Below are 25,242 nucleotides of genomic sequence, written 5' to 3'. Positions count from 1 at the left end.
TGCAGTTCCCTTCACCATTCCCATTGCTCATCCTTAAGTCCTCTGCCACTTTTTAGTGTCCTTTTTAGAAAATGAAGCTTAAAAATGCGTGCTGTGCTCCAGGTCCAGCCTTACCCAGACTGCATAATGCTGCACTCATCTCTCCCTTTTTGTCACACAACAGGTCCCTCTTTACTCTATACACGGTGGGATATAATTGCTCTCCTCACAATGTGAGCTCTTACTTTTTTCATTACCCACTATAACCCCAAGGTCTTTTCCTATATTAATGTTTTCTAAATGTCTGTGCTGATTGTTATTTCTCTCCAGATGCATTACTGTCACATTCATCAATATTAAATATATTTTATGTTGTTGACATCTTCGTGTGACTTGAAACCTGCCAGATAATTCTGCGGTAGGGATTTACTATCCCTTTTCACCTATTCATTTCATATTTTATTGCTTTCAGTGTTAGCAAGGTTAAACACATAGTTGCCTCGTATAGTTCAAATGTCCAGAGTACAGAGGGGAATGAAAATATTAGGATAAATAATTGAAAGCAGGATTTATATTCTTTTTGGAAAAGCAAGAAAAAGACAATCTTTTTTTCATGAAATATAAGACTTGTATTTAAAATTTTCCCTCTTGCCCAAACTTGACTAAAAAGAGAGAAGGTAAAGAAACAAACCCTAATATCTTCTGGCTTTTTTTTTGGTTTTGTTTTGTTTTGTTTTGAACAAAGTTGGAAGTCTTTGTAAAATCTAAACTTTGATGTGGGCATTTTCATCTGAGCTATACAGCCTTTGGGGGCAAAGGTGTTCTGAGTAATTCTAGCAAAGGCTGTGAGGAGACAATACCTGCCTTGTTTTCTGCAGTACAGAAATCATTGCTCTGAAAAACAGTTCATCATCTTTCAGGAGAACTCTGAAACATTTGCCTGAAGTTAATCAGAAGTTGTGGCTCAGTGGGCTTCCATGAGTCTTTGCTGTGTGGAGTAGGGACTGAAGCAAGCATATGCTGCGCAGCCTCAGTCAACAGCAGTCCCTTGAGCAAAGTTTCATTTAAAAAACCCAAAACAACAGTAACAGAAAAACGAAAACCTCCAAAATATGTCTGAAGCCCAGAAATATCAGCATACTCTTTTCTTGATATTGTCAATAGCTTTTGATATATTTATGCATAATTTCCTGCAGAAACTTGTATAGATCAAAGAGAAAAGACAAGCTGTGGGCAATCCCATGTATAATAAGAAAGGCACAACTAAATAGAGGTCTAGTTAAATGAAGAAAGACCTCAGAGATCCAAGTCAATGGGCTTAGCTCAGAGGACCAAATGAAGATCTCATGGCCATTCCTCAGCTGTATTCACTTTACAGATCATGTCATGTGCTGTGCACCGAAGCCCTGTCAAGTCAAGTACCTGCTACTGCATGAAGGTGCAAGGACCTCTGCGCATATGGTGTCTGACAAGGGCTGCTTGTGCTTCTGAAACAGCATCAGGCTATGCCTGCTGTTTGGCACTAAAACAATCCTGATTTTTCTATAGAGATCCTAAGGTAACACCATACGATGTCCCCTGTGGATGGCTGACTCCCAGATGCCGTTACCAGCTCATGGCAAGTATTTTGGAGTTTCATTAACCCTCTTAGTAAGTCAGCCTTCTACCTGTGTTGCTCATTCCCAGTGGGTTACAGGAACATTGGTTTAGGTTATCCCTGAGGTTAAATAAGTTCAGAAGAGGAGCCCAAACAGGACTCCTTCATTACATAAGATTTGCTCTGACAGATTCATTTTCAGTAATTGCATTTGCACATATGATTGAGGGTTCCTCAACAGACAGTAGCTGAAGCTGATTTCTTTGAAAGTGAATATCCAGCAGCCGAGACTATAACGAATGTTACAGACGGGACCAGTAATTCACTTAACTGTGCCTCAAAACTCCTCTTCTCTATACAGTTTTCCTCAATATTCTCCTGGGCAATCACTAGCCCTGCTAAATTGTGGTCCTCATTTAATTTCCTGACATGTTCTTATTTCTTAAAGCTTTATTTTCAGCTATTGAAGTACAAGAAATTGCTTTTGGCCTCAAGCCTTGCTTTCCAGAGAGGTGACAAGAGACTCCACTCCTGATAAGATAAAGAGAATGCTTTCCACTTTGGAGCCAACAGCTCTGGGGGCATTTCTGAGCCCACCTGTGCTTTTCCACCCCAGTCCATGTTCCCAGAGGATACAAATCTTTTCCTGCTCTGCCAGTGAAGAGCACAAAGCTCAGACCAAGCTCTTGAGATAAAGAAGTAACTTTCTTTAAGATAAAAGGCCTGCGTTTAAGTGTAGACAACATAAAAACCCTTCTGCCCCAGGGCTTAGTTTATCTCCCTTTGCAAAACCACTAGGCAGCAAGCACTTAGCTACCTGCAAGAAGGAGAGACAGGGAGGGCAAGCATGACCTGTGCTGAGAGCAAGGACCCCAGGACAGCCTGTGGTGGGCTAAGAGGAATCTCTTAGCTGTGGGGATGGAGGGGTGGCCCCATGCCACAACCACATGACATCGCAGTCAGCATGCTGTCACCTCGCTGTTGGTTACATGGCGCTTCTCCACAGGTTTGGAAACTTCTTCCCAATTTGTTTCTGTGGGCTTTCCCAGGTTGAAGGACTAGGCTGCAGGGGTCAAGGTTGGGAACAGCCCTGGCAGGTCCCAGTGCATCCTCTTCAGAAACAAGCATGTGGTCATACAGCGATGGTCATACAACCCATGGTCATACAGCCCGTGGTCATACAGCCCATGGCTTCGCTTGGGTTAAAAGGTAAATGCTGCGGATGACACCTTTCAGCAATGGCATGTAGAAGCATGTGTAGATGCTATGCACAAGAGGTCATTCTTTTCACGGCATTACATCAGAAATGTTCTGAAATCATTACAAATTATGTCTGCTGTATAATCTTTTTTTTTTTCCTTTACCTAGTCCATAATTACAGCACCTCCAAAAAAAAAAAAAAAAAGTGTATTGGATTTTTCTGTCATGATCTATGTTTAGGGCTTGGCAGGATTCAATTTTAATTTCAGCTTCAATGATAACACTTTATTACCCGTGCTTTTTATTTATAGTTACACACTGCTTATTTATACTGATGTAAATATTTTTCGACTTGCATCCAGGAAAGTGCTATTATCATTGGCTTAAAGAAAAGCAGTGTCCCTCTTTTGAATAGATAGTGTGATTTCAGAGAGATGGGGTCTACAAATTCATCTACCATCACAAAATTTAGCCCTTAATCTAGACAGAAGAGACATGACAAATACATTATAAAACCCTTCTTGACAGAGCCTGTCCATGCTGTTTCCTTGGAATACTGCACTAGGTGACAACATGAATCACAAGTAATGTTCAATGTGAGTTTGGACAAGCTAGAAAAATGCTCTTTTTTCTATTGAGGGGGGAGAAATATACTGTGCTACTGAAAACAGTTGAGCTGAGGAAAAAAAAAAAAAGAGGTTGTTGTAAGTATTTGTGCATTTAGATAACCCAAGAAGATCCCATATGGAATATGAGCAAGTGTTAACAGAGAGCTCATTAATCAAGTAATACGCCTACTGGAAACAAAACCCACAGCAGCTCAGAGAAAACAGACAAAAAGTTAGCCTGGATTTAGATAAGCAAGTGGATGTCAGTGATGGAGTGTTTTTTTCAGAGAGGAACCAGCACGAGACTGTGGACAGCCATGGATCAGGCATTTCATCATCCAGGCCTCCAGAACCCCAGTACCAATCAGCTGACACCCAACCAGTGCACAAAGGTTACTGAACTGAGGCTGGTTACTGAAGAAGGAGAGCATAAGGATGCCTCAGGGAGGAAACCTCTGGTTTATGCAGAATTAAACCCCAAGACTGCAGTGTGATTCGTGTGGGCATGGAGACCAGATTTCCATTGACTCCAGTCAAGCTGAAGGCTTTACCTGCACAGAAAAGCAGTGGACAGTGGGCATGTCTTCTCCACACTCGCACCCACAACAGCCGCCTCTCCCCTGAGACAGGCGGTACTGAGTAGGAAGCATCTTCCCCACACAAAGCAGGGCTGTGCAGATCAGTGTGGCCAGGAACTCTTGTTGCTGTTCAGTAACGCTGAAAGCTGAGAAATACCATGTTGAAATTTTCATGCATGAAAGAAAGGCTGAATTTTAAAGGAATGTATAATAACACAAAATAATTGGTCCCAAAGCAGAAAACATGGGAGCTCTCAGTTCAGAGCTGCAGAGCAGGGGAATGGGAGATGACTGCTCCTATCTTGGTGCTAATATTTTTTGCTAAATGATTTGACAGAGCAAATAAAAAAAGCCAAGGCTATAACTGTTTTCTGTTGCCACTCTAATGATCCTAAGTGCTCTGAGGGAATTGCCACTAAGCATTTATGTGAAGTATTTGTGGAACAGGCCTTAAGAATTATGATAGCAAGAAAATAACAGATATTAATGGGCATTGTCCCCAGGCTGTTGTACCACCAGAGAATTTACAAGTCCTAATGGGCACTAAATTGGAAAAGTACAATTTTAATTCCATCCGGGAGAGTATTTAAATCTTAAAGAGAATTACCTACTAAGTAGGGATATAAAGTCCAATTGTCAGATCTGACACGTCTTTTACCTCCCTCCCCAGAAACCAACCAAATCCATCAATCTCAAAGTTTTTGTTCAATACTCCATTGCCAGGAACTGTTTTCAAATTCAGATGAAGGGGAAAAAAACAAAACAAACAATCTTAAACATATCATTAAAAACTGTGCATATTAAGTAGAAGAGATCAGCTTAGGGTCCTTGATTTATGCCAGACATGAAGCCATGCAGCAACACGAGAGAGTAGAGTGCTCCAGGACTTGTCTAACAAGATGTTATGTTTTTCCACATGCAATGAACAGCTCTATATCAAGTCAGAGGAGACAGCAATCTTCCAAACCTTCCTTGCTTTATCGTTTTGGCAGGGATGCCTTTTTGATCAAGTTCAATTCCTGGATAGGTCCAAACAAGTAGGATTTTTTGGTCTGCCCTGAAATTTGGTACATCTCACAGAGGGAGGGAGGCAGAAGGTGTGGGCTGGGGGAATCAGACAAGATGCATCTGTTTGAGACGGTTCTCCCCATAACAGCTGCTCTTCTAAGCATTATGTGCATGGGTGAATAAGTACAGATGTGTGTGAAGATCTGGGGAAGCAAACAATGGTTTCTGAATAAGCTCAGTCTCTCAGCGTGTATTCTGCAGTGTCTTGACAGCAGTTCACCTTTGATGACGCAACATTGGCAGCAACCACAGGAAAGCATCTGGCTGCCTTGGTAGGTAAATGAGTAGCAGCTGGGGAAAAAAATGGAGTTCACACGGGGACAGAGGCATTGAAAGGCTTCCTGAGCTATTGATTTTTGCACGTGCTCAAGGGAGCAAATGGGGAAACAGATTTTATGTCAGCTCAGGTTACCCAGAAATTTCTATAATTTGCCATCCAGCCCGGTCACTAGATTGATTGAACCTGGTTAACATTGCTCAATAGCCAGCACAAGTGATCTTTAAACCAGATTATTAATCATTTGAGAAAAACCTGCTCCACGTTCTTGCTAAAGGGATTTGTATGTTAAGTTGCTTCACAAAACATTTTGTGTGAAGACTGAGATGTATCATAACATAAAAACCAGTGGTGGCTGTGAGCTGGGATGGCAATTGCTCAGCTACGCGGCCCAACTACATGGCCCTTTCTACAGGTGACTGTTGTGTACTAGTGGGGTGCTGTGGTTGCTCTTGTCTAGGCACCTGAGCCCTCAGTCATTGGCTGGGCAGAAGATGCATCTCCCAGCTGCTTTTTGTCCCATACCCCACAGGTTTTTTGCTCCTGTCCAACATTCTCCTCTCATACAGTCATTACAGTTCATTTGTCAAGAACATCTATGATATTAAGATGTATTTTCAGGACCTTGTATTCCTTGGATTCCTCACACCTTTCCTTGCAGGCAGGTATAGCCAGCACACAGGTTGCAATTGCTTCAGGGTCATACCTGCTACTGCATATGATGCTGTGCTCACTCCTCGCTAATGTCTGTGAGTCAAAGGTCCTCCCAAAATATGGCTCAAGCTGGCAGTTAATAGCCCAAGAACTATTCAAGAAACATCTGCACTCAGGGCCAATTCAAAACACAGCTCTGCTCTTCATGCATCACTCTCCCTGCTGCTCGCTCAGCTCTAATCATTAGGACCCTATCGCTTCAGGAAAGATGAACACATTGATGGGATTTTCTTGTGTCCTGTTGTTTGTGAATCATTGTTCCCACCACACAGTAGCTGTAATTATTGCTTTTCTGGACCTTTGGCTGACTGTTTTAGCATAATGAAAAAAAAGCAGCAGAAAAGGGGGTTGCAAAATCAGAAATCTTGGAAATACGAATAATCTGCTGCCTCTTTCTATTAGAATTGTTCCCTTTAGGTCAGAGCCCATATGCACACATTGCTTTCTCTACTCTGCAGTGCCTAGGGTAGTTTGCCTAGTTTTAAACTGGCCAAAGTAGATGAAGGGTGGCAGAAGGCTGTTTTTAATCTGTGAATGTGTTATGGGAGACTGTTGCAGCAATGAAGCGTAGAAGGTGGGGGAAAGCAGAGGAAAATGTAAAATAAGTTTGTTTGAACTATAGGAGCTGAAGATGTGAGAATTTCAAAGCTCCTGATACCAGATTGTTATAGTAGCAAAAAAAAAAAAAAAGAAAACAACAAAACGAATATTTTCTGTTTTTTTCCTTTATTCCCTAAGAGAACATATCCCTGTGTAGAACATGGGAGTCTTGGTGTGACTGAGTCTGTGGTAAAGGAATAAAGGAGAGCCTCATTACCAGACTTTTCCACAAAGCTCCCGGCTGGTTACATAGCTCAGCATAACAAGGAGTATCACCACTAATACACCTGGGAGCTATGGATTTTGCACCACACTGTTAGTCTCCCTGACCCTGGAAGATGGTGAGACTGACCAGATGGGCAACCAGAGAACACCCTCTTCCCTGGGCAGCTGTCAAGTCCCTGCTCTTGCCATTCCTTCCCCTTCAAAATATCTCTTTATTCCTGCTTCTCGTGCTTACTATGTCTTCTTTTTTTTTTTTTTCCTCTCTCTTTTTTCTTTCAGTCCAGCTGTGGTTAATTTGTCATGGAGAAAATAATATCAAACGGTGCAGTGCTGGGGGAACAGACAACCCAGTGCTAAGCCTGCCCCTAATTGATTGATGAAAGGAAAATCAGGCTGCCTCAAGAAACAATTTCCATAACACTGGGAATAGACGGGAAGCCGTGTTGTGGATTGTGGGTGATGCATCACAGATACTCAGCTTCTGAATTGCCAGCAATGAGGTGCAAGTGCTCGAGATCTCTCGCCCAAGGCTCCCGCCGGCAGCAAGTGGTGGATGTGTCAGGTTAGCATGGGACTGCTCTCCCACTGATGGACCCCCATGGCAGGGCATGGGACAGGCTGTGTCCATTGTCAAGCCTGGGGGCTGCAAGCATGATGCCGTACTGTGAGATGGAGATCAGCTTCCTCCCCGACCTTGGCCAGCCTAAGACAGAAGCAGATGCCTTATTTTGTAGTCTTTTCTCTTCCTTTTGCATTCCTTTTAGGCAAGAAAAAAGATCATACCTCAGCCTATGTTCTGATTGCTATCACTTTAAAAGGACTGACTTTCTTTTATTTTCTCTATAATAGAATCACCCAGGAGACTTCCAAGCAAGATATTTTACCCTTCAGAAAAAGCTCTGCAGATGCCGTGGGCAATAGGATCACACTGGCAATTACTAAGACCATATTCTTCATTTCTGATGGTTAAGGTTGCTTGCTTCAAAAGTGCCAATGATATGGGGTATATCTGAAATTTTATTTGCTTGATTGGAGATGTCTTCAGGAAGGGATGCTTTCAGGGAAGGAAGTCCACTGCAGGAGTCTCAAGGTGGGGGACCACAGTCTCCCACATTGCCAGCTGCTTTTGAAAACTTTGGTCATGGTTATTATGTGACAGGATGATTCATGAACAACAGGACGCAAAAAAACTGTCAATGCATTCATCTTTCTGGAAGTCATCAGTTCCTTATGATTATAGCAAATTTGCGTGCACCTTTTGTTTGCCAGGCAGGCCACAAAAAGCAAACAAGTTCCTGGCAGCTAAATCACGAACAACTGTTACTCTTAATCTGGTGTAGTATAAAATCAAGGGTTTACAAATTATAATAAACCTTGAAGAATAAAAACAAACATCTCAAAGAGCAATAAAAAAAACCCAACACCCTATTCTGGACTTGAAGCTTGAAAAACAAATTAATCCATTTTCACAGCTGTCTATTGGGTACACCTTCCCCAAGCTGCACATTTACCAAGGCTTAATTCCTCCTCTGTCGTGACTCAGTGCTGATGGGAATTTGGCATCTAGATAGAAGGAGCCATCTCTTGCAGCACACAGTGCTGTAGCTGGCTTCATTTCTGTGCTTTAAACCTATACCCTTTTCAAAGCCAGAATATACATCATTGCTTTTGGCAACATTTTGATTGGCAGTTATGACCAAGACGGCATCGGAAGAAAGGCAAGGCTGATGTGATTTCCTCCATACTGCCTTTGTCTAGCTCACCTTTTTCAACAGCCATTCCCAAAATAAGGGGAAAGACCAGTGACTAAAAAGCCTCTCTTCTACTGAGTGGCCTCTTCATTATTGTCATCTGTACCAGCAGTCTGGGGAACATATAGAAGAAACTGCCTGAAAGGTAACAGTCTGAAGACAGTGAAAAATAAAGGTCTTTTCCAACCTAAATGATTCTATGATTCTGTGACATGTAATGCACCAATTGATAGGAAGATGGATTTGTCTCAGAGAAACATGACATATTCTTATCTGCCTGATTTTATGGAAATCAGTTTTAAAGTACTGCTTTTCAGGGCACACAAAAGTTAGCAGGCTCCAAGGAGCATACATATTTCAGGAATCTGGAAAAAGCTAAAGAGTCTGTATCAGAGACACAACTTAAAGGACAAAACCAAACAGGAATGATACAGAACAAGTGAAAACTGTGCTAAGAACAAACTTTGAGATTCTACTTTTCTTGGCATTTTTTTTTTTACTTTTTTGCTGAATACCCTTTCAAAAGCTGTCTGGGGAGAACTGAAGCTCTCCATTGAAAAGCTACTGAAGTATAACTATGTTTGGACTATTTTCTGATATTCACCTTTCTAGTGCAGAAATTGAAATTTGCCAGGGAGAAAAAACATCTTCTGTTGTCGGTGCTGTTGACAATTTTTAGTTATAAATCTTTCCTCACCTGCCCTCATTGGGCAATGAAAAGCTTGCAGACCTAGAGCAAAATTACAAAATTAGGCAAGTCAAATCATCCTGATTTGTTTGTTTGCTCTTTGGTACTTTTCCTTCTTGTCTATTTTTTTCCTACTTGTTAGGGCTCTTCTTTTAGGCTATTGGCTTTTTGTACAGGGATTGCTATTGAGTTTTCACACAGGTTAGCGTGTTGTGGGCTTGACTGGCAGAGGGTTAAGGGTTACAGCATATGCCAGTCACTGCAGACAGACAGCTAGAAGGAAGGGTCATCTGAGCAACCCTTTGCTGTAGTAAACAGTGGAAGAGCCCAAACAAGCAGGCTAAAGTATTTGATGCAATATTTCCCTTGTTTGGGAAAAGACTTAGGCAAACAACCAGCTTGAAAACCATCAGAAGCAGCACTCCCACTGTCTGAACAGTTGGTCAGACCTTGGAAAGTGTTGTAGCCAAAGGCTGGCAGTTTTATTATGTGTTCAGCTCACAGTCTTACATGCCATCAACCCCAAGGCAAGACTACATTTCTGCTAGATGAACAGCTCTTCTCAGCTTAAACTCAGGCACTTGCTTTATGACCTTGGTGCCCATTCACATGTAGGTTTTGGTGAAGGCATGATGCTTAGATGGAAATGGAATTGTTTGTAGTGAAAACAATCAGGACTAATAGGATAAGGACGGATCTGACATGACAGTGTCAGCTAGAGAGAGGGGCTGACGCGCTAGGGTGACATTTTAAATACACTTTATATGGTTTATTTGCAAAGAATGAACATAATGCTCCAAGAGACGAAGAACTCCACCTGCTCTAGAGATGTAGCTATAGCAACCTCCACACGATTACATTGCTAATCTGCAGGTGTTGAAGAGGCATAGATAGATGCTGTTGAGTAATTCAGCTCCAAATAGATACTTTGATCTGCATAACAGCTTGCATTTATGTCCCAAATATGGATCATTTCCAATTCTGCGATTCTTCCTTATAAAAGCAAAATTCCCTTTCTTTATTTTATAATGGGAATCTTAAAACTTGCCCACGCTACCTATCAAGCTGGACAGCTCCATTACTTTTGGGTGGCCAAGGGCAGGCAAAAAGAAAACCTTTTCATTGCCAGAAATGCCCACACTATTTCTTGTATGTTTTATCCGAGTTCCTTCTCAACAGGAACAAAATCAAACAGAACACTTGTTGTACTTTCCTGTATACATAACATACTGACGAATCAATTGCATCTTCACATTATAGACAGTCTATTCTGCTGCAGACACTGGCAACAGCCTCTGAACATGTACCAGATCAGATCATGCTTCATTAGCAGCCACAACATTGTTAAAAACATCAAGCTAACGTCTGTCCTGCTTTACTCTCCACAAGCTGCCATTGAACTTGGTGGGGATGGCTGGGATGGAAGTCAAGGCAGAATATGGCTCATCATCAAACAGCTCCAAAGGAACTTGGACCTTTGATAGGCAAAATCTGCAATTCACTGATTCAATAAAAGGAATTCAACAGCTGCAAGAGAAAAATGATCCTTCATTGTATTCCCTGCTAATCTGCTGGAGCACTCCTTTAGGAGGGTAGTTCAGTCACACACTCATCATTTCATGAAAGCTGGTTAAGGACATCTGATGAAGCCTCTGAAGTTTATATTGCATGTCCCTTTCCTTCCCTCGTTTTCATTCTTTGTTTCTTTCCCAGCTGAAGACACAGCCCAGTTGCTCCCCTCACTTCTGAAGCAGTTTATGGCACCCTGTTTCCTGCCCCCCCGCATTTGTTTCTTTGCAGGTTGCTGCATAATCACCTTGTTTATTTATCTGAATGACTTTCTGTTGTTTCTGAACAATAAATCAAAACAGAAAAGCCATTTGATTGTAAAAATCAATGGTCAAAGTTCAATGTTTACCTTTTGGATGAACTACATGCACATAACAGTGCAGTAGGCCAAAGCACAGCAGCAGACTGTTTTTCCCATGGGACCCTGCTTCACCCCTTGCTCAGGATACAGCTGTTATAGAAAGGTTACTCTACTGCCAAAGTCAGAAGTTCCTTATTCCACCTCTAAATTCACTGTCCAGCTGCCTTTCTGCTGCTCTTGCCTTCACCCCTGCCTCCTGCCCCACAAACTTCCCTCTCTACAGCTACCAGAAAGGAAGATAGAGAAAGGAGGTGGCTGGTCAATTTTCCCAAGTAACAAGTGATAGGACAAGAGGAAATGGCCTCAAGCTGTGCCAGGGGAGGTTTAGATTGGATATTAGGAAAAATTTCTTCACAGGAGAATTGGAATTGGAACAGGCTTCCCAGGACAGTGGTGGAATCCCCATCCCTGGTAGTGTCCAAAAAACCATGTAATGAGGCCCTCAGTGTCAAGGTTTAGTGGTGGACTTGGCAATGCTGGGGTAATGGTTTGATTTGATGATCTTAAAGGTCTTTTCCAACTTAGCTAATTCCACGATTCTATAACCCCCTGTCCCTATCTCACTGTCCTTCATTTTGTTACAGTCCCAGCCCTGCATTGACTACTGTGGCCATTTAGACCACCTCTACCACCAGGACCCACGAGGCTCCTCAATATTCCACCCCCCCTGGGATGTTTCAGACTCCTTATCTTTGGTTCTTGCAGCTTTTACATTGTGTCTCCCATCACCACATGGCCTCAGTTGTGGTGACTACCCACCCCTTGCAGGATTAGGGGACAGCCGAAGGGGGAAATAATGCCATCTGTCTTGGCCACCAAGGGGAAGCAGTGCTTTGGTCTTTGGTGCCTTGATCCTCAGTGTTCTGCACACTTGACCCTTGCACGTTAAACAATTACATTTCCCACCTCAGGTGATCAATCATTCTTTATTAATTAAATCTTCCATCAATTTCTCCATCACTTTGCCTGGGATTGATACCAAGTAAACTGGACTATATTTGCCAGTGTGGTTTCATTTGTCTTGGAATTCTTGTTCAATATTGACATTAACCTTTCAGAATTTCCCCATTATTTCATGACTTACTAAAAATTTAAACGCACAAGCTAAAAATACCCTGCATTGAGTCTTGGGGACCACTTCTGTGGACCTTCAGATTTCAAAAATGATTAGCCCTAGTGTTGTCCAAAAAGTGGATTCATGCCCAGCATGCAGTAAGCCAATTTCACACGCTCAGGAGAGATATTGCGTTGTGATATCATATCACTAGTGCAAGTTGTTCAATCTCTTTATTCTTTAGAAACAGGTCAGAAAATACATTATTCCAAATAGAAAGCAGAAATAATTGTTGAGCAACTCTGGGTTTTTCTTTGTTGCTTTTAACGAGTAGGCTGTCTCCAACTAGCAATGAGACTATGGCGTTGATAGTTTTTCTGCTATTATTCCTAAGTTTTCTAGAAACTCTTCATCTTAAGCAAAGCCTGAGCAACCATGGACTTTTTCTGATGTCTTTAGTATTCTTTATCAATTTTCTACACTTCATAAACTCTTATTTATATGAATTTTTATTACCACCCCCTTTTATCCATATGTTGCATATTGCTTTTTAATTCATTATTCCTACCTCCATTCTTCCGCTGAAAGAGAATGGGCTTTTCACCAATATTATTCAGCTCCTTTACCGTGAAGTAATGGCTTTTTGGCCATTTAATATGTGATTCTTCCTAATAACTTTTACACTCAGTTTCACCTGTAACTTTCCTCAGTTTGGGAAACTAGTGTCTTTAAGTACCAAGTGTATGCGTTACTTGGAGTTACACAGCTTATCAGGGTAGTAATGGCAGCTCTCCCTAGGCAGCCTGTGCTTTCTGCTTCAGCACAATTTTCCTTGACACAGAGCCCAATGCCAAAGGAGGACACCAGTCTGCACCCAGACCCAGGCTGCAAAGGGTCTCAGTCTTCTGAAGGACACCAGTTTGGTTTCAAAGGTGGGTACAGTTTATGAAGCAGTTCTCTGATACATAGGTAGAGGAGGTTTGCTGCCTCTGAGGTGCCTGCCGTCCCCAAACCAGTAATGGTGAAGAGTGTGCCACCTCCCCTTTTACATCCTGTGCCCTGCCTAGGCAAGTTTTAGCTGGTGTTTTTAAGACTGCCATTGTACAAAGCCTTCCAGGTTTCAGTAGGCCAGTTATATCGAGTATCTTTCCATTAGGGATTACTTTCAGTTTCTCCTCCTTGCTTCCCAGGCTCCTCATGTTGCTCTATAAACCACTGGGAAACAAGTGCTCTGGTGATGCAGGAGGTAGGAGACGGTCTCCAGCCAAGGGGAAGCTCCTGATACGCATAACCCTGTGAGAATGGGATGCTTGAAGGGAGGAAGAGGCTGACTCAGAGGTCAGACAGGGCAGAGTTGAACTGAACTCTCCTTAATCCTCTGCCTTGACTGCAAGACTTATCTTTCCTCCCAAATTGCTTTTGAGCTCTATTGCTCCCAGATGTGCAGAAGTGTTTTTAGTGAACCCAAATAGCCTCTCAGTTATCTAGTTGAGAGGGAAATGTCAGATATTGCTGAAGGAAAACCTCAGCTTTCTCTCTGTATGTGCATGCTAGCCCACAGCAGAAATAGTTTCATCTAGAAAAATATTATTTTGGGAATCAAAATCAGCACTTTTTCTTGTTTGAGTGTGTTATTTTTCACTTTGCTTGGCACTTCAAGTGCAAGGTCATGTGGCAAGTCATTACACCAGCAATGTTTATCACCATTTGAAGAACTCTGTCAAGAACTGATTTGAAAAAGCTTTGGGTAGTGCTTTTTTTTTTCCTTTCTTGACAACAGCTCCATTATTTAAAGTCTATTTATGTAAAATCAGTTCCTGCAGAGGTATCTTCATTTTAATTGCAGAGAGACGTCCTAAAAAGAAAAAAGAAGAAAAAAGTTAATATTCTTAAAGCAGGAATAATCTTTTAAAAAATGATAATGTTAAATTATAGCACCACTACTCCCATGGATTCTATCAGAAAATCAGGGAAGTATTGTTTAGAGAGACCTCTGGAGATGGCCTGGGCAAACCTCCTTCTTGAAGTTGGAGCAGCATCAACCTAGCTCAGGCCAGCTTGTGCACTCACACAACACAAACACACACGTTTCCATCTATCTCTGTTATGTACGTACATACGCATCAAATTACAACTTTTATTGGCCTTCACTATTTTTAGTAGTTTTTAAAACCTTACACAGGTGCTGTATCTTAGAAATACAGCTTTTAACACCAGCTGGTTTCACTTTGCTAAGTGTTTTATCTAGAAGATTAGATTATACACCCTAGGGAAGAAAGGGACTTAACCGCATTGTACAGTAGGTAAAGTGCTTGGGGCTCTGCATTGTGTTATTAAGACCAATATAAGGAAGCAGCAAGACTTATCTTAATCTTGCTGATCGCCTCAATTAATCTTGCTGATCGCCTCAATTAACATAGTCCCTATAGTGTCCTCCTTGATATCTAATCCCCATGGTTTCTTGTTCTATGTATTTTGCTCTGATAGTGTTATCAGATCATTGCTAAGGGTATAAAAGTACATATTCAGTAGGCGAGGAGGTGGCAGTTACTGTGAGAAACCACGTGCTAAATTAACATGGAAATCAAGCAATGGACTATTAAGTCTTTCCCATAAGGGAACGAAATGTACTAGATATGGGCCCTAAAAATAAAAAGTAAAAAAAAAAAAAAAAAGAAGAGGGAAAAGTGCACAAGAAAGAAGGCTAATTATAAGCTGAATTCAAAGGCAATGCCATTCATAACAACATGTCTACTCCTGGTAAGCACTTTCATCATTTGGAAATAATTTTTCATACACAGCATCACAAGCAAGAGGCAAAAAAGAGGGGGGCTGTCCTCCCACATCTCACACATCCAAGATGTAGTGAAATTATCTCTACACCCATGGGACTTTTCCTTATTCCTGAGGGTAGACTCTACTCCCAGATGGAGTGCATTCCTGAGTCATGTGAAGACAAATTGATGAAATGATGATCCATATCTTTCCAGCTAATTCTGCAAACCGTGCCTAGCATAAAGATTGCTGTGGTTAAAAAGAAATAAATTAAAAAAATTGCCTGGGAGAGAGTAAAAACCAGTCTGGGAAGCTGACAACCTTGAACTGGCAATGAGCACTGCTGCCAGAAGCAATGCCATGGCTGAAATTGCTTTCTGCTCTCTGATGTGCCATCTGATGCTCTGGATGGCTTTCAACAAGTGTCCCAGAGCCAGGCTGCTGCCGTGAGGGAGCACAGCTATCACAGCAAAAGCACCCGTGGGTCCTTCCCCAGGGCAGCAGGGAGGCAGCCATTGCTCTTCCTCACCAGCGTACACCCTGCAGTGAAACCTCTCCTCAGGGATCACATCCCCATCAGTACGAGCTTGCCTTCCTCTGAAATCTCATGAGGAGAGCTCTCTCTGAACGCTTTAGTTTAGGATTTTGCTTTCTGTTTTCACCCTCCCCTCCCACTGCACCCCCAGTGTGCTACCCATGGGATTGTGTTTTGGAGAAGGAGGGTGGAGGGTGAAATGTTCATTTCAAACCCTGCATCTGTAATCATGTGAATCCTCACATGCTTTATCTGAATCAGTCTTTTAGATCAGCTAGGTGCTTACACCTCGCTGGGTGACTGCCATGAAAGAGAGCAGCAGAGGATCTGATGGTGAATGATTGCTGCAAAGACTTTTTTTTCTCCTCTTTCCTTTGCCAAAATTTTAAGCGATGTACACCAGTCTCTGAGCTAGGAAACCCACTCTGTCTCTTTTAATGCCTTTCCTAACTGACTTCCTGACTATATGTTACAGTGACATGCCAGGACAGCACTGAAAGGAAACATTTCTGGAGGAGGAACAGCCTTCTACTAGCAAAGTCGTATGTGAAAATATCCCATCCTTACTACTCAGAATGCAAATAGCACCTCGTTTGCATTTCTGTAGTTTAAATGTAGATGGTCTAGGATAAGTCATTGTCAGATGCCTGTAAATATTGATGAGCACTCCAGGACTTGGTTTGTAACTATTTCTTTCTCTTCTGTCTCAATCTGAGTGCTGCAGAGGTATCGATGGAGCTTCCGGGAGGGAAACACACACCTTTGCTCAGTGGGTGACAGCGGAAGAACAGAAAAAAGTTAGGGAAGAAAATTTCCGGATGAATAATGAATCAAGCCAGGTTGGAAGCTGGTGAATCTTAATTAGAAACTGACATATTGGCAGCCTCTCGTCTTTGTGCTCCCTGCACTCAAAGGGATGCCTGCTAGCCACTGTGTGGTGACCATAATGCCAGCAGTGGAGCCTCTTGTTGGACCAGGGTGACATGCAGCCACCTGGGTTGGGGATGACATTGCTGCCTCTCTCATGCAGAAGAAAGAGCAGAGGATGTGCTAGCAAAAAATGATGGGGAAAGGTGACTCTGTGGCCACCCCGCCTCCCTCCAGAGATTGTCAGCAGGTCTGGTGAATTGTATTCATCTTGTCTATTGTGAATAGATCCTGTCGCTTCTTCTTTCTGCTTTAATTTTTTTCCTGATAGGAGTTTCAACACTGCTATTTGGGATGTCTTAGTGAAGCGCCTGAAGTTACAAGGAAGGAAGTAAAAACATCAATCTGCATCTGCTCTCTCCTGCAGAGTTGTCATCAGTCATCTTGTCTGGACTAGCAGGTGAGGGATATCACAGCCCAAAGGGCAACCCCAGAACCAGGAGTCAGGTGAGGTTCTCCCAGGCTGCACTGTGAGAAGGTCATGTCCTTGGGCCTCAGTTTCTCCAACCCTAAAATGAGAAAAACACTTATTGCTCCAGTTTATTTCATGTTTTAGAGGAAAAGTACTCCATAAGTGCTACGGTTTATTATTCTAATGTGACTGTAAAATCATGATGTCTTTATTGCAAAATGATCTTTAAAACATGAAGCATTAGGATGGTGACTGAAATCATTAGTATCAAATTGTTCTGCTTTTGCCCTGTCACATTGATACTTCAAAGCAAAATTGTCTCGTGGGCGTTTATAAGACTTTATGAGGATAACTTGTCTTTTCAAACTTGTTCAGGGGAGAGGCAAAAAAAGCCCCCAGATGTTTTCTTAATGAAAAAGGACTGGGGTTTCTGCCTATTTAATTCTGAGGCTGTCCTTTAATATTTAAATTCCAAAGCCACTAACAATCAACATGATGAATGATCAGCATGATAAAAATGAGCTTCCGATTGTTCACAAGTGGTGCAGGCAGATGTCCCCACACCTCGGTCCCATCTGAGGCTGTTGAGCTCACCAAGACATTTGAGGAGGTGACTGCCATCATGCCCCATCTCTCCCTCTGCCCACAGAAGGGGAGCAGAGGTGTTTCTGCTCTCTGGCACAAGTGCTTCTTGGCAAGAACCACATTTCCCTGCTGTGTTTGGAAACTTAGCACAGGGAAGCCATATCCATGATGCAGCTCTCTTGGACATGACCTCAGCAGAAATACAGAATAAACAAGATGGTATTGTGCCTTGCACAGCTGTTGGAATTGTGAAGTGCCTGGTTCTCAGAACTGTCTTATTTTCTTTGTCTTACAGGTTATATTTCCTCGAGATTAACAAGGGTTTGAGTCTTTGTCTTCCCCCTCCATCTTCATTCAGGCTGGACTACAACTGAAATCATGTTTCACCTTCTGGCAGAAAAGCAGGTGGCATTTCAGTAGGCTCAGTGAAAGCATTCTGCTATGTGGAGACACAACATGAACATCTTTCCTCCATCAACAGCTCCACTGGGGCAACCTTCTTACTCTCCTTCAACTTGTCATTCCTGGGTCTTCTCTTCCCTTGCACATGTTTTGTAGATAATGAATATGCAGTTGGTTCCCCTATTTTGACCCAATCCATATGTTCAAGGAGGGAAGCTTTCTTCTCTGTCTCACTGCACATGGCATGGTACTACCATTTTCTGCTTGGGTTTTTTTTTTTCTTTTTCAGCCCAGATATTTAGCAAAAAAATACTACTGGAAAAATGTGTTTATTTGCCTCTTCATTCCCTCTTTCCTTCCTTGCCAGCTCCCTGAAATAACTTTAGGATTTGCTAGGTAGTTTCCAAACAAGTTTGATCAAATGGAAGTAGCTTCAAATGCTATGAATATAGCAAAGAATTAAATGCATCTGGAGCTGTTCCCTGGCATAGAACAGTTCTTGCCCATGTTATTAAACATTGTTCTCCCCACTCTGTGTATTGGGAATGGTTCTGGGCTTGACTCCACAGCATGCTGGTTCAGCATAGGCCAGAATGGAGCAAGGGATCATCGTGACCTCTGGGATCTGGGATCTGTCACTGTAGATGACAGTGTGCCCATGAACACGGATTAGTTTTTCAGGATGGATGTAACCAAATGGAAATGCCTGCAAATTGAACAGAGATGAGCAGATAGAAGACAGCTAGGAATCTGCACCAAGCCTTATTCTGACACTGGAGAGCCTGTCCCCAGGACACAACTCCACAACAAACTGTATTTCATCAGTTCAGGAATAAGTTGGTAGCGACTGGCTGAGTGGAGCAGAGGCTCTAGGTTTATGTGGATAGCTTTGTGCAGGGCCATTTGCTTGTACAGTACTGTACAGGCTGCTCCAGGAAATGTGTGGGAAAGTGCTATTCCCAGGCCTTCACTTAAAATGTATAACAAAGCCACTGGTCGTGTGCTGGGCGAAGAGGCAGCCTCATCATCACCTCTATAACATGGTCTAGGGCCCAGTCCTGGTGCCTTTCAGAAGTGATAATGAAGCTGACCCCAGTCTAAATGGAAATCATAGAATCGTAGAATCTCTAATGGACTATAATCCCACCACCAGCCACAGTGGGAAGCACCTGTGGTCCCCAAAGAAGTGCAACCCAAAGGGGCTGCACAAAACTGGCAGACGGGTCTGAGCAGGACGGTTTCAAAGTCTCCAAACTATAGGGGACATCCTATAGGCAAAGCTGGGGAACACAGCAAGCCACCAGGTAAGGGAGGAGAGAAACAAATACTCCTGCCCTTGACCCTCCCTCAGGTTTCCACAATTGGCTCTACAGTCAGTTTTTGAGAACTTGGTTTCTGTAGGATTTCTGGGAAGTCCTTTTTTGCTGCAGTGTTGTACAGAGGTCCACAATACACAGCAGTACTTGTGAATTTATGTACACAATGTCACAAGTGAAGTTCGATGAAGGAAAGAGCAATACTATGGCTATGATGCAGTTGTTGAGTACGACTACTATCTAGTTTTATGGCAAACCAGTCCATTAGCATTTAAATTGATTCTTAATTATTTTCCTAGAAATTCAAAGCACTATAAGCTTTAAATCCAGGACTGGTAATGTTGTGGTTTTTATGTCTAATTTTAGATTTAATTTTTAGTCCGATAGATTGCAATTACATGGCCATGCAATTTCAGAGCTGCTTTAAAACACACAGATTTGTGTTTTGCTGTTAATGGCTAAAAGAAAAAAAAAAAGAAAAATGAAATGGGCATTACCCCATGTCCCTATGCAAAAGTGATGGCAGATCCTGAAATTCTTGGACATAAACCCCTCATTCATTCTAGTTACACACCTACAAATTAATGGCCTAGACAGAAGATATATCTTTAAAGCTGTGTACAGGGTACAAAATATAAGTCAAAATGACCTGGGCAATCCTGTGAGTTGAGTAGCAGAGATATCAGCCAGTGAATAGCTATATAGTTTCAAACCTGGTGTAAAGTACAAGTGAAAAGGGTTGAATGGCCTCATCCAGCCTCTGTCCACACCTCATGGGATTCAGCCATCACGATGTTCTCTGTTTGACAGCACTGTCTGACCAGTGTCTCTGGCTGGAGAGGAGCAGTGGTGGTGGCTTGCAGGGGTAAGTCACACTCACAATGTGTTGATATTGATAGTGTGGGAATGTGAGCAGTGCCCCTTGTCTCAGCTGTATACTTCAAGCCATTAGTTTCTCTGCTAAATTTCACCATCCACCCCTAAAGTATTAAAAAACCCACTTCACATTGGTAAAAAAAGGCAAAACTCACATAAGCCGAAAGTGTGGCTTTTCAGTAACCTTTGTGATGGGGAGCACGTTTCCACTCTATTTATTTGATTCTGTTAGTTAATGTCACCCTATGTCAATCTTTGTGAGTTCTGTGATTTCAAGAGGTGAGGTTTTTTCCAGCTGTGGTTTCCATGGCTAAGTACTCTGCTGCCACTTACTCCAGTCACGACTGAAACAGGAAATTCCTCAGAGACTGACAAGCTAACAAATGGACACTTTAGAAATATTGCATTGCTCATCTGCTTGAATCTTTATTTTAATTACCTTGAGGAAGATATAAAGGATGGTTTTTCAGGTGTGAGTTAATACAAGACCCTGGGGGGAAAGAAAGAAACTGTTCAAGGGAAAGAAGTACTTGTGCTATTTATTGTAGCTACAGAAGGCTGACTTCACTCAGGCATGCCCTGTTGACAAGTGCTGTTAATGTTATATATGAAACACCCCTTCGCAGGCTTCACTGGGAGCTCTGATACGGAAACTGGTTTAGATGAAGTACCAAAACACTGACAATCACACATTTTTGGTATCACATTAAAAATAAAACTAGTTGCTTGAAAACATCCTTGTTGAGTATTAGTGAAGACATCTGACTTTCATGTGAGAAAGGCTAGGTCAAGCTCTGCATGTTTCTTATCCATTTAACAAGCATTGCTGTAGGGAATCTAAGGGTATAGAGAAATTACTGTCACAGGATTTTATTTTATTGAACTAAATCTTCAATAAGAAGGGTGTGACCGCAATTTCTCTTTAACAATAAAACTTTGATTATGAACTGAATGTCACCAGTTCAGCAGGGTGCATTTCACTAAGTGCTGAATTCACCTCCTTGTCAGGAACATATTTCTGCTCATTAAAACATGAGGCTACTTAGATCGTTTTTTGTACTGTATCAAAGGGGACACTGCTCAACAGATTCACATTTCCTCTCCCACATTTCTCTTACAAGAGTTCCTGTGCTTGTAAAAATCTCAGTCAAAAGCCTCAGAAAGTTATCTGAAGAGCTGAAGTTAAATCAAAACCTTACAAGCAAATTCTCTTGATGCGATTTGAATTCAGAGTTACATCCAGGTGTTACAGATCGTTCAAATCAATCCATGACTCTGAACCTTTGAAATAGAGCTGATCCCAATGGGATTGTGAACTTTCCATCTTTGACTACTTATGTGGATTGTTACAAAAGTTAATGCATTTATTGCTATGAACCTAGCCCAAACCTCAGTACAGTCAACAGGAACTTCATCACTGACTTCAGTGGACTTTGAGCCAAAACACACCACATTACCAAAAAAACCAGAACCAAACCTAAACATAACAAAACAAAACAATCAAAGAAATGACTGGTTGTTCTGGCTTCAGGGAGGAAAAAGTGGCTTCAGTTTTATGCTCACGCTTCCACCCAACTTCCCAAACCTGTCTGTTTTATGCACCCTGTGGGATGTCATCTTTCTTAAACTCTGCTTTTATAGGCCTGCCATAGGAATAAAGTAAAAAACAAAACCTGAGATTGCAGAGATGTGCATTACTCTAACACCGTATTTCTGGGTGCTACTCTCAGGGCTTCATACAGATTGGCGCAGGGACCAAGAGAAGAGTTCCCTCCCTGGTTTTAACCAAGGTTGGATTAGGCCCTTTGAATATGAATATATTTTGAATATACCTCTGTCAAATGGTTCCCAAAATTGGGCAACTGAGCTCTGTCTGTGCTAAGGTTTCCCTCATCCAGAGATGTCTATTTGAAAGATGATTTCCTTGCTCACATTCCCAGGAGAGGGGTAGGAAACAATTAGGTGTGTCAGAAGGAAAACTTGTGGAAGTGCCTTGTACACCCCCAACTAAGATGAAGCAGATAGCTTGCTGAACATATCCAGAAGGATTTGACCATAACAGAACTGTTACTGTCTACCGAAATGATCTCACTAATACCTCTTTCTCTGACTGCATCCTTTTATATCATATATCTGGTGCACCTTTCTTCCTGAGAGCTCATTAGGTATGCTTTTGAGGTACAACCTCAGTAATGACTTCCTTCCAATGTAATTGTATTTTAATTACACATTTAAAGACAAATTCTTTCCTGGTCTATCCCAACTAAAACTCTTTGAGACCTTATTCATTTTAATTAAGAAGAAGTTGGTGCAAAATTTCTAGCGGCTGAATTTCACATTAAATTCATTAAATTCATTTAAACATGGATTTAATTTCCATAAGCATTTCAGCTGGTAGCGTGCTTCCTCATTTAGTCTTTCATGGCAATAACACAAAATATATGGAACATAAAGTCCTTTCCAAAAGATTGTATTAGAACACAGACCATCTTTAAATGCTTCCAATCTGCCACAGCTACCTGAGGGGTGTTTGCTACAGGCCATAGCAGGACTTCTCTTTTATTACGGCCAATAGCAGCAATACTCGATAAAGGATGGTAGAAACTGTTTTCGAGTTCTTTTACTCAATTGTCTATATGCTCAGTTCTGAAGGAGGGAGGGCCAGGCACAGGGTCTATGCAGGAAGCCCTTAAAGAAGGCATCAGGACACAGAGATCAAGAGGGTGACCTGCAGCTGGAGATAAATTGTCCCTTTATAACATATGGGACAGAGCTTATGTTATCAGCCAGTGTGGTATGTGCATCACTGCAGTAGTAGCCTCACTAGTGAACTGCTCCATGGTCCAGGCGAAAAAGACAGCCAGGAAACAGAGCAGGCAAGCTGCCAGAAGGGACTCAGGTCACTGAGTGCTCAAATAGCCAGTCTGAAGCCTTCATGTGGGCATGGCTTCAGCAGAGGGAAGAACTGAATTGATACATGGAGTTAGCCATGAAAGGCAGTGAGAAATCATGAAAGTAAAACTTTTTACTGTCTCACTGAGCAAGGAGGACAAGAAGTGACCGGAGAGACTATTTTCAAAATAATACTTGGAACAATTGAACCATTGAGAAAGTTATTTGAAGACTTGACCTGGACAGAATAAGACTGTAGAGGGATACAGTAATTGTGCTTGAAACTGAGAATAAAAATAAAGGACAATAGAGCCTTATGTTTCACATGTAAGATCTCTGACACTATGCATGTCTTTGGAGACATTTATGGAGCTCCTAATTAAAAATAGAGTTGCTTGTGGGATTCCAGCCTGCAAGTGAAATTATTGAGAGAAACAGATCCAGCCCTAGAGAAATTAGCCAGCATCACAGAGAAGTCACTGCTGAGTGCTCAGACAACTATAACACATGTCACCGGGACTCCAAAGCTCACAGGTGAGGACAGGGTACTGCCCAGCAATGTCTCTGGCAATACACCAAGCAGGGCATGCTGCGCAGAGTACCACACAAACGTCTGTTTGCAAAACCTTTACAGCCCAGAAGGGAAGCTCCAGCAATTGCTATAACTTACTGCCCATGATGAGCACTGCAGGATGTGCCTGTCCTAACGCTCAGTGTTTTTTCTTCAATAGCCATGCAGTAGCTCCAGCAAAGATCTGACATCTTTTCACCAACGTACACCAAACATATGGGAGGCAGGTTTGCCTGAGCAGACCCACGGAGCATATCCTCCGGCCAAGCATGAGTGCCCATGGTGAACAATGTCAGACAGAAAAAAGAGCAAGCTGGTAGGGAGGCAGCGTAGCCTGACCCCTGGAAAAAAAAAAAAAACAAAAAACAAACAAAAAACAAAACAACACAAAACAATGACTGGATAGGTCTGATTGCTTTTAATGAAAGGAACATGTACAGCCACTGTACTCATTGCCTCAGCTCTGCAGAGAACAGATGCCTCAAAACAGCCTTCTAGCAGCTATAGCGGAAAAGGGAGTGAGGTTGCAGGTTTTGGTCTGGGGCAAAACAGTGATGAAATACGATTTGAGCTTGAAGAATGGAAGGAAAAGTCTGTCTAGCAGAAATTCCTGCAAGGGGAATTAAAACAGCTGGAGGCAGAGCTGGGTCTGAGTAAAACAGAAAACAGATTACAGTCATGTTGGTATGACACGCTGTATAAAATAGTGTGAGACAACAGGTCAGAAGCCTGGTGTGAGTTATAGGTGTACATCTATAATTTTTAGTTGCGCACAAAGTCCCGTGAGACAAAGGGAAACCAGATCATATGAATGTCTGTCTGACCTTTCTAAAGCCTCTCCAGTTTCAGTCCAAACACAGTGATGTGATGCTCCTGGCCCAGAGGGTCAGGGCAGATCTTAGCAGCCTCTGCACCAGCCTTACAAGAATCCTCAATGCCAAAATCACCAGAATTGTAATTTCTAAGGTGGTATAGACAGATACAGGATGCAGGAAGCCTGAAAACCATTTAGATTGAAAAGTCCAAGAAAACCCTGGACATGTTTGTTATAACCAGTATCGTCTACTGTTATAACCCATGGCGTTGGCCAGATGTCACATGGAAGAGCCCAAGCAGCTGATGCCACCTTCATGTCCCAGAGGAGAAGATAACAAAGAGACTGAGCTGGGAAGGTCTTGAACAGACAGGAGACTTTGCTATTTGAGACGTCCTGAGACTGTACAGCACCTATAACACCAGATCATCACAGTACTCTTCCTCATGAGGGGGTAGCCAGCTGCAGTCCAGCCAGCAGAGAACAGCATCTATGCTGTGGATGCTACCAGCAGGGCAGAGCCAAAATGGAAAGATTCACCAACAACAGAGTAGCTGATGACTCAGGGAAGAACTGGAGGTCAAAACAGCACAGGGCATCCCAGGGCTGTGAACAATTAAATAGGTAGATTTTCTTAATACTTGTTTCATGTTAATGTTTGCTGTTAACATTATTTTTTGGGGGTAACAAATATGTGAGGAAAGGCGCCTGTAGGATGCTCGGTCACAAGCAGCTGGACCTCTCCTGGGGATTGCAGAGGTTCCTGTTACACACATATCAACTGACACTGCTTAAACCTGGCCTCTGCTGTGTGCCTGTCCTCTGCGTGATGGCTGAGCAGCATGTCTACATGTCATCCACAGCTGCA

At 42.3% G+C, this 25,242-nt stretch overlaps 1 long non-coding RNA gene across 1 annotated transcript; it reads left to right on the top strand.

Annotated features, from left to right (window-relative positions):
• The first annotated feature begins 5,488 nt into the window (after positions 1-5,488).
• Positions 5,489-18,476, top strand: LOC134159708 (uncharacterized). Its single transcript, XR_009963268.1, has 3 exons — positions 5,489-5,722; positions 16,778-16,906; positions 17,799-18,476. It is a non-coding gene; the product is annotated as an uncharacterized LOC134159708 (long non-coding RNA).
• The last annotated feature ends 6,766 nt before the right edge of the window (positions 18,477-25,242 follow it).

This window comes from Pezoporus occidentalis, unplaced genomic scaffold (assembly GCF_034315485.1).
Source record: "Pezoporus occidentalis ecotype Australia unplaced genomic scaffold, CSIRO_AGI_Poc_V1 ctg15, whole genome shotgun sequence".
In the NCBI taxonomy this organism is placed as follows: Eukaryota; Metazoa; Chordata; class Aves; order Psittaciformes; family Psittacidae; genus Pezoporus; species Pezoporus occidentalis.
Note: the sequence above shows the minus strand (reverse complement) of the source record. Positions and strands in the feature narration are given on the sequence as shown.